Source organism: Petromyzon marinus, unplaced genomic scaffold (assembly GCF_048934315.1).
Source record: "Petromyzon marinus isolate PM22_M1 ecotype Great Lakes invasive population unplaced genomic scaffold, UKy_Petmar_22M1.pri1.0 PM_Scaffold_10, whole genome shotgun sequence".
Lineage (NCBI taxonomy): Eukaryota > Metazoa > Chordata > Hyperoartia > Petromyzontiformes > Petromyzontidae > Petromyzon > Petromyzon marinus.
In genome coordinates, this window is record NW_027423058.1 from 912,663 (window position 1) to 923,229 (window position 10,567).

Below are 10,567 nucleotides of genomic sequence, written 5' to 3' on the forward strand. Positions count from 1 at the left end.
GACTCCCACAGGGTTCAGTGTTAATCAGTGAGACTCCCACAGTGTTCAATGTTAATCAGTGAGACTCCCACAGGGTTCAGTGTTAATCAGTGAGACTCCCATAGGGTTCAGTGTTAATCAGTGAGACTCCCATAGGGTTAAGTGTTAATCAGTGAGACTCCCATAGGGTTCATTGTTAATCAGTGAGTCTCTCATAGGGTTCAGCGTTAATTTGTGAGACTCCCATAGGGTTCAGTGTTAATCAGTGAGACTTCCATAGGGTTCAGTGTTAATCAGTGAGACTCCAACAGGGTTCATTGTTAATCAGTGAGACTCCCACAGGGTTCAGTGTTAATCAGTGAGACTCCCATAGGGTTCAGTGTTAATCAGTGAGACTCCCACAGGGTTCAGTTTTAATCAGTGAGACTCCCATAGGGTTCAGTGTTAATCAGTGAGACTCCCACAGGGTTCATGTGTTAATCAGTGAGACTCCCACAGGGTTCAGTGTTAATCAGTGAGATTCCCACAGGGTTCAGTGTTAATCAGTGAGACTGCCATAGGGTTCAGTGTTAATCAGTGAGACTCCCACAGGGTTCAGTGTTAATCAGTGAGACTCCCATAGGGTTCAGTGTTAATCAGTGAGACTCCCACAGGGTTCAGTGTTAATCAGTGAGACTCCCACAGGGTTCAGTGTTAATCAGTGAGACTACCACAGGGTTCAGTGTTAATCAGTGAGACTCCCATAGGGTTCAGTGTTAATCAGTGAGACTCCCACAGGGTTCATGTGTTAATCAGTGAGACTCCCACAGGGTTCAGTGTTAATCAGTGAGACTCCCACAGGGATCAGTGTTAATCAGTGAGACTCCCATAGGGTTCAGTGTTAATCAATGAGACTCCCATAGGGTTCAGTGTTAATCAGTGAGACTCCCACAGGGTTCAGTGTTAATCAGTGAGACTCCCACAGGGTTCAGTGTTAATAAGTGAGACTCCCACAGGGTTCAGTGTTAATAAGTGAGACTCCCACAGGGTTCAGTGTTAATCAGTGATACTCCCTCAGGATTCATATGTTAATCAGTGAGACTCCCATAGGGTTCAGTGTTAATCAGTGAGACTCCCACAGGGTTCAGTGTTAATCAGTGAGGCTCCCACAGTGTTCAATGTTAATCAGTGAGACTCCCTCAGGGTTCATGTGTTAATCAGTGAGACTCCCATAGGGTTCAGTGTTAATCAGTGAGACTCCCACAGGGTCCAGTGTTAATCAGTGAGACTCCCTCAGGGTTCATGTGTTAATCAGTGAGACTCCCATAGGGTTCATTGTTAATCAGTGAGACTCCCATAGGGTTCAGCGTTAATCAATGAGACTCCCATATGGTTCAGTGTTAATGAGTGAGACTCCCTCAGGGTTCAGTGTTAATCAGTGAGACTCCCACATTGTTCAGTATTAAACAGTGAAACTCCCATAGGGTTCAGTGTTAATCAGTGAGTCTCCCACAGGGTTCAGTGTTAATCAGTGAGACTCCCATAGGGTTCAGTGTTAACCAGTGAGACTCCCAAAGGGTTCAGTGTTAATCAGTGAGACTCCCATAGGGTTCACTGTTAATCAGTGAGACTCCCATAGGGTTCAGTGTAAATCAGTGAGACTCCCACAGGGTTCATGTGTTAATCAGTGAGACTCCCACAGGGTTCAGTGTTAATCAATGAGACTCCCATAGGGTTCATTGTTAATCAGTGAGACTCCCACAGGGTTCAGTGTTAATCAGTGATACTCCCTCAGGGTTCATGTGTTAATCAGTGAGACTCCCATAGGGTTCAGTGTTAATCAGTGAGACTCCCACAGGGTTCAGTGTTAATCAGTGAGGCTCCCATAGTGTTCAATGTTAATCAGTGAGACTCCCACAGTGTTCAGTGTTAATCAGTGAGTCTCCCATAGGGTTCAGTGTTAATCAGTGAGACTCCCACAGGGTTCAGTGTTAATCAGTGAGACTCCCTCAGGGTTCATGTGTTAATCAGTGAGACTCCCATAGGTTTCAGTGTTAATCAGTGAGACTCCCACAGAGTTCAGTGTTAATCAGTGAGACTCCCACAGTGTTCAATGTTAATCAGTGAGACTCCCACAGTGTTCAGTGTTAATCAGTGAGACTCCCATAGGGTTCAGTGTTAATCACTGAGACTCCCACAGGGTTCAGTGTTAATCAGTGAGACTCCCATAGGGTTCAGTGTTAATCATTGAGAATCCCATAGAGTTCAGTGTTAATCAGTGAGACTCCCATAGGGTTAAGTGTTAATCAGTGAGACTCCCATAGGGTTCATTGTTAATCAGTGAGACTCCCATAGGGTTCAGCGTTAATCAATGAGACTCCCATATGGTTCAGTGTTAATGAGTGAGACTCCCTCAGGGTTCAGTGTTAATCAGTGAGACTCCCACATTGTTCAGTATTAAACAGTGAAACTCCCATAGGGTTCAGTGTTAATCAGTGAGTCTCCCACAGGGTTCAGTGTTAATCAGTGAGACTCCCATAGGGTTCAGTGTTAACCAGTGAGACTCCCAAAGGGTTCAGTGTTAATCAGTGAGACTCCCATAGGGTTCACTGTTAATCAGTGAGACTCCCATAGGGTTCAGTGTAAATCAGTGAGACTCCCACAGGGTTCATGTGTTAATCAGTGAGACTCCCACAGGGTTCAGTGTTAATCAATGAGACTCCCATAGGGTTCAGTGTTAATCAGTGAGACTCCCACAGGGTTCAGTGTTAATCAGTGAGACTCCCACAGGGTTCAGTGTTAATCAGTGATACTCCCTCAGGGTTCATGTGTTAATCAGTGATACTCCCACAGGGTTCAGTTTTAATCAGTGAGACTCCCATAGGGTTCAGTGTTAATCACTGAGACTCCCACAGGGTTCAGTGTTAATCAGTGAGACTCCCATAGGGTTCAGTGTTAATCATTGAGAATCCCATAGAGTTCAGTGTTAATCAGTGAGACTCCCATAGGGTTAAGTGTTAATCAGTGAGACTCCCATAGGGTTCATTGTTAATCAGTGAGTTTCCCATAGGGTTCAGTGTTAATCAATGAGACTCACATATGGTTCAGTGTTAATGAGTGAGACTCCCACAGGGTTCAGTGTTAATCAGTGAGACTCCCACAGGGTTCAGTGTTAATCAGTGAGACTCCCACAGGGTTCAGTGTTAATCAGTGAGACTCCCATAGGGTTCAGTGTTAATCAGTGAGACTCCCACAGGGTTCAGTGTTAATCAGTGAGACTCCCACAATGTTCATGTGTTAATCAGTGAGACTCCCACAGGGTTCAGTGTTAATCAGTGAGACTCCCATAGGGTTCAGTGTTAATCAGTGGGACTCCCATAGGGTTCAGTGTTAATCAGTGAGACTCCCACAGGGTTCAGTGTTAATCAGTGAGACTCCCATAGGGTTCAGTGTTAATCAGTGAGACTCCCATAGGGTTCAGTGTAAATCAGTGAGACTCCCACAGGGTTCATGTGTTAATCAGTGAGACTCCCACAGGGTTCAGTGTTAATCAATGAGACTCCCATAGGGTTCAGTGTTAATCAGTGAGACTCCCACAGGGTTCAGTGTTAATCAGTGATACTCCCTCAGGGTTCATGTGTTAATCAGTGAGACTCCCATAGGGTTCAGTGTTAATCAGTGAGACTCCCACAGGGTTCAGTGTTAATCAGTGAGGCTCCCATAGTGTTCAATGTTAATCAGTGAGACTCCCACAGTGTTCAGTGTTAATCAGTGAGTCTCCCATAGGGTTCAGTGTTAATCAGTGAGACTCCCACAGGGTTCAGTGTTAATCAGTGAGACTCCCTCAGGGTTCATGTGTTAATCAGTGAGACTCCCATAGGTTTCAGTGTTAATCAGTGAGACTCCCACAGAGTTCAGTGTTAATCAGTGAGACTCCCACAGTGTTCAATGTTAATCAGTGAGACTCCCACAGTGTTCAGTGTTAATCAGTGAGACTCCCATAGGGTTCAGTGTTAATCACTGAGACTCCCACAGGGTTCAGTGTTAATCAGTGAGACTCCCATAGGGTTCAGTGTTAATCATTGAGAATCCCATAGAGTTCAGTGTTAATCAGTGAGACTCCCATAGGGTTAAGTGTTAATCAGTGAGACTCCCATAGGGTTCATTGTTAATCAGTGAGACTCCCATAGGGTCCAGCGTTAATCAATGAGACTCCCATATGGTTCAGTGTTAATGAGTGAGACTCCCTCAGGGTTCAGTGTTAATCAGTGAGACTCCCACATTGTTCAGTATTAAACAGTGAAACTCCCATAGGGTTCAGTGTTAATCAGTGAGTCTCCCACAGGGTTCAGTGTTAATCAGTGAGACTCCCATAGGGTTCAGTGTTAACCAGTGAGACTCCCAAAGGGTTCAGTGTTAATCAGTGAGACTCCCATAGGGTTCACTGTTAATCAGTGAGACTCCCATAGGGTTCAGTGTAAATCAGTGAGACTCCCACAGGGTTCATGTGTTAATCAGTGAGACTCCCACAGGGTTCAGTGTTAATCAATGAGACTCCCATAGGGTTCAGTGTTAATCAGTGAGACTCCCACAGGGTTCAGTGTTAATCAGTGATACTCCCTCAGGGTTCATGTGTTAATCAGTGAGACTCCCATAGGGTTCAGTGTTAATCAGTGAGACTCCCACAGGGTTCAGTGTTAATCAGTGAGGCTCCCATAGTGTTCAATGTTAATCAGTGAGACTCCCACAGTGTTCAGTGTTAATCAGTGAGTCTCCCATAGGGTTCAGTGTTAATCAGTGAGACTCCCACAGGGTTCAGTGTTAATCAGTGAGACTCCCTCAGGGTTCATGTGTTAATCAGTGAGACTCCCATAGGGTTCATTGTTAATCAGTGAGACTCCCATAGGGTTCAGCGTTAATCAATGAGACTCCCATATGGTTCAGTGTTAATGAGTGAGACTCCCTCAGGGTTCAGTGTTAATCAGTGAGACTCCCACATTGTTCAGTATTAAACAGTGAAACTCCCATAGGGTTCAGTGTTAATCAGTGAGGCTCCCACAGGGTTCAGTGTTAATCAGTGAGACTCCCATAGGGTTCAGTGTTAATCAGTGAGACTCCCACAGGGTTCAGTGTTAATCAGTGAGGCTCCCATAGTGTTCACTGTTAATCAGTGAGACTCCCATAGGGTTCAGTGTTAATCAGTGAGTCTCCCACAGGGTTCATGTGTTAATCAGTGAGACTCCCACAGGGTTCAGTGTTAATCAATGAGACTCCCATAGGGTTCAGTGTTAATCAGTGAGACTCCCACAGGGTTCAGTGTTAATCAGTGAGACTCCCACAGGGTTCAGTGTTAATCAGTGATACTCCCTCAGGGTTCATGTGTTAATCAGTGATACTCCCACAGGGTTCAGTGTTAATCAGTGAGACTCCCACAGGGTTCAGTGTTAATCAGTGAGACTCCCACAGTGTTCAATGTTCATCAGTGAGACTCCCACAGTGTTCAGTGTTATTCAGTGAGACTCCCATAGTGTTCAGTGTTAATCAGTGAGACTCCCATCGGGTTCAGTGTTAATCAGTGAGACTTCCACAGCGTTCAGTGTTAATCAGTGAGACTCCCACAGGGTTCAGTGTTAATCAGTGAGACTCCCTCAGGGTGCATGTGTTAATCAGTGAGACTCCCATAGGGTTCAGTGTTAATCAGTGACACTCCCACAGGGTTCAGTGTTAATCAGTGAGACTCCCACAGTGTTCAGTGTTAATCAGTGAGACTCCCACAGTGTTCAGTGTTCATCAGTGAGACTCCCTCAGGGTTCAGTGTTAATCACTGAGACTCCCACAGGGTTCAGTGTTAATCAGTGAGACTCCCATAGGGTTCACTGTTAATCAGTGAGACTCCCATAGGGTTCAGTGTAAATCAGTGAGACTCCCACAGTGTTCAGTGTTAATCAGTGAGACTCCCACAGGGTTCAGTGTTAATCACTGAGACTCCCATAGGGTTCAGTGTTAATCAGTGAGACTCCCATAGGGTTCAGTGTTAATCAGTGAGACTCCCACAGGGTTCAGTGTTAATCAGTGATACTCCCTCAGGGTTCATGTGTTAATCAGTGATACTCCCACAGGGTTCAGTGTTAATCAGTGAGACTCCCACAGGGTTCAGTGTTAATCAGTGAGACTCCCACAGTGTTCAATGTTCATCAGTGAGACTCCCACAGGGTTCAGTGTTAATCAGTGAGACTCCCATAGTGTTCAGTGTTAATCAGTGAGACTCCCATAGGGTTCAGTGTTAATCAGTGAGACTCCCATAGGGTTCAGTGTTAATCAGTGAGACTCCCACAGGGTTCAGTGTTAATCAGTGAGACTCCCACAATGTTCATGTGTTAATCAGTGAGACTCCCACAGGGTTCAGTGTTAATCAGTGAGACTCCCATAGGGTTCAGTGTTAATCAGTGAGACTTCCACAGCGTTCAGTGTTAATCAGTGAGACTCCCACAGGGTTCAGTGTTAATCAGTGAGACTCCCATAGGGTTCAGTGTTAATCAGTGAGACTCCCATAGGGTTCAGTGTTCATCAGTGAGACTCCCTCAGGGTTCAGTGTTAATCACTGAGACTCCCACAGGGTTCAGTGTTAATCAGTGAGACTCCCACAGAGTTCAGTGTTAATCAGTGAGACTCCCACAGTGTTCAATGTTAATCAGTGAGACTCCCACAGTGTTCAGTGTTAATCAGTGAGACTCCCATAGGGTTCAGTGTTAATCAGTGAGACTCCCACAGGGTTCAGTGTTAATCAGTGAGGCTCCCATAGGGTTCAGTGTTAATCATTGAGAATCCCATAGAGTTCAGTGTTAATCAGTGAGACTCCCATAGGGTTAAGTGTTAATCAGTGAGACTCCCACAGGGTTCAGTGTTAATCAGTGAGACTCCCTCAGGGTTCATGTGTTAATCAGTGAGACTCCCACAGTGTTCAATGTTAATCAGTGAGACTCCCACAGAGTTCAGTGTTAATCAGTGAGACTCCCATAGGGTTCAGTGTTAATCACTGAGACTCCCACAGGGTTCAGTGTTAATCAGTGAGACTCCCATAGGGTTCAGTGTTAATCATTGAGAATCCCATAGAGTTCAGTGTTAATGAGTGAGACTCCCACAGGGTTCAGTGTTAATCATTGAGAATCCCATAGAGTTCAGTGTTAATCAGTGAGACTCCCATAGGGTTAAGTGTTAATCAGTGAGACTCCCATAGGGTTCATTGTTAATCAGTGAGACTCCCATAGGGTTCAGCGTTAATCAATGAGACTCCCATATGGTTCAGTGTTAATGAGTGAGACTCCCTCAGGGTTCAGTGTTAATCAGTGAGACTCCCACATTGTTCAGTATTAAACAGTGAAACTCCCATAGGGTTCAGTGTTAATCAGTGAGTCTCCCACAGGGTTCAGTGTTAATCAGTGAGACTCCCATAGGGTTCAGTGTTAACCAGTGAGACTCCCAAAGGGTTCAGTGTTAATCAGTGAGACTCCCATAGGGTTCACTGTTAATCAGTGAGACTCCCATAGGGTTCAGTGTAAATCAGTGAGACTCCCACAGGGTTCATGTGTTAATCAGTGAGACTCCCACAGGGTTCAGTGTTAATCAATGAGACTCCCATAGGGTTCAGTGTTAATCAGTGAGACTCCCACAGGGTTCAGTGTTAATCAGTGAGACTCCCACAGGGTTCAGTGTTAATCAGTGATACTCCCTCAGGGTTCATGTGTTAATCAGTGATACTCCCACAGGGTTCAGTGTTAATCAGTGAGACTCCCACAGGGTTCAGTGTTAATCAGTGAGACTCCCACAGTGTTCAATGTTCATCAGTGAGACTCCCACAGTGTTCAGTGTTATTCAGTGAGACTCCCATAGTGTTCAGTGTTAATCAGTGAGACTCCCATAGGGTTCAGTGTTAATCAGTGAGACTTCCACAGCGTTCAGTGTTAATCAGTGAGACTCCCACAGGGTTCAGTGTTAATCAGTGAGACTCCCTCAGGGTGCATGTGTTAATCAGTGAGACTCCCATAGGGTTCAGTGTTAATCAGTGAGACTCCCATAGGGTTCAGTGTTAATCAGTGAGACTTCCACAGCGTTCAGTGTTAATCAGTGAGACTCCCACAGGGTTCAGTGTTAATCAGTGAGACTCCCACAGTGTTCAGTGTTAATCAGTGAGACTCCCACAGTGTTCAGTGTTCATCAGTGAGACTCCCTCAGGGTTCAGTGTTAATCACTGAGACTCCCACAGGGTTCAGTGTTAATCAGTGAGACTCCCACAGAGTTCAGTGTTAATCAGTGAGACTCCCACAGTGTTCAATGTTAATCAGTGAGACTCCCACAGTGTTCAGTGTTAATCAGTGAGACTCCCATAGGGTTCAGTGTTAATCACTGAGACTCCCACAGGGTTCAGTGTTAATCAGTGAGACTCCCATAGGGTTCAGTGTTAATCATTGAGAATCCCATAGAGTTCAGTGTTAATCAGTGAGACTCCCATAGGGTTAAGTGTTAATCAGTGAGACTCCCACAGGGTTCAGTGTTAATCAGTGAGACTCCCACAGAGTTCAGTGTTAATCAGTGAGACTCCCACAGTGTTCAATGTTAATCAGTGAGACTCCCACAGTGTTCAGTGTTAATCAGTGAGACTCCCACAGTGTTCAGTGTTAATCAGTGAGACTCCCATAGGGTTCAGTGTTAATCAGTGAGACTCCCACAGGGTTCGGTGTTAATCAGTGAGACTCCCACAATGTTCATGTGTTAATCAGTGAGACTCCCACAGGGTTCAGTGTTAATCAGTGAGACTCCCATAGGGTTCATTGTTAATCAGTGGGACTCCCAAAGGGTTCAGTGTTAATCAGTGAGACTCCCATAGGGTTCAGTGTTAATCAGTGAGACTCCCACAGGGTTCAGTGTTAATCAGTGAGACTCCCATAGGGTTCAGTGTTAATCAATGAGACTCCCATAGGGTTCAGTGTTAATCAGTCAGACTCCCACAGGGTTCAGTGTTAATCAGTGAGACTCCCACAGGGTTCACTGTTAATCAGTGAGACTCCCATAGGGTTCAGTGTTAATCAGTGAGACTCCCACAGGGTTCAGTGTTAATCAGTGAGACTCCCATAGGGTTCAGTGTTAATCAGTGAGACTCCCACAGGGTTCAGTGTTAATCAGTGAGACTCCCACAGGTGTTCAGTGTTAATCAGTGAGACTCCCACAGTGTTCAGTGTTAATCAGTGAGACTCCCACAGTGGTCAGTGTTCATCAGTGAGACTCCCTCAGGGTTCAGTGTTAATCACTGAGACTCCCACAGGGTTCAGTGTTAATCAGTGAGATTCCCATAGGGTTCAGTGTTAATCAGTGGGACTCCCATAAGGTTCATTGTTAATCAGTGTCACTTCCACAGGGTTCAGTGTTAATCAGTGAGACTCCCACAGGGTTCAGTGTTAATCAGTGAGACTCCCATAGGGTTCAGTGTTAATCAGTGAGACTCCCACAGGGTTCAGTGTTAATCAGTGAGACTCCCACAGGTGTTCAGTGTTAATCAGTGAGACTCCCACAGTGTTCAGTGTTCATCAGTGAGACTCCCTCAGGGTTCAGTGTTAATCACTGAGACTCCCACAGGGTTCAGTGTTAATCAGTGAGACTCCCACAGAGTTCAGTGTTAATCAGTGAGACTCCCACAGTGTTCAATGTTAATCAGTGAGACTCCCACAGTGTTCAGTGTTAATCAGTGAGACTCCCATAGGGTTCAGTGTTAATCACTGAGACTCCCACAGGGTTCAGTGTTAATCAGTGAGACTCCCATAGGGTTCAGTGTTAATCATTGAGAATCCCATAGAGTTCAGTGTTAATCAGTGAGACTCCCATAGGGTTAAGTGTTAATCAGTGAGACTCCCATAGGGTTCATTGTTAATCAGTGAGTTTTCCATAGTGTTCAGTGTTAATCAATGAGACTCACATATGGTTCAGTGTTAATGAGTGAGACTCCCACAGGGTTCAGTGTTAATCAGTGAGACTCCCACAGGGTTCAGTGTTAATCAGTGAGACTCCCACAGGGTTCAGTGTTAATCAGTGAGACTCCCATAGGGTTCAGTGTTAATCAGTGAGACTCCCACAGGGTTCAGTGTTAATCAGTGAGACTCCCACAATGTCCATGTGTTAATCAGTGAGACTCCCACAGGGTTCAGTGTTAATCAGTGAGACTCCCATAGGGTTCATTGTTAATCAGTGGGACTCCCAAAGGGTTCAGTGTTAATCAGTGAGACTCCCATAGGGTTCAGTGTTAATCAGTGAGACTCCCACAGGGTTCAGTGTTAATCAGTGAGACTCCCATAGGGTTCAGTGTTAATCAATGAGACTCCCATAGGGTTCAGTGTTAATCAGTCAGACTCCCACAGGGTTCAGTGTTAATCAGTGAGACTCCCACAGGGTTCACTGTTAATCAGTGAGACTCCCATAGGGTTCAGTGTTAATCAGTGAGACTCCCACAGGGTTCAGTGTTAATCAGTGAGACTCCCATAGGGTTCAGTGTTAATCAGTGAGACTCCCACAGGGTTCAGTGTTAATCAGTGAGACTCCCACAGGTGTTCAGTGTTAATCA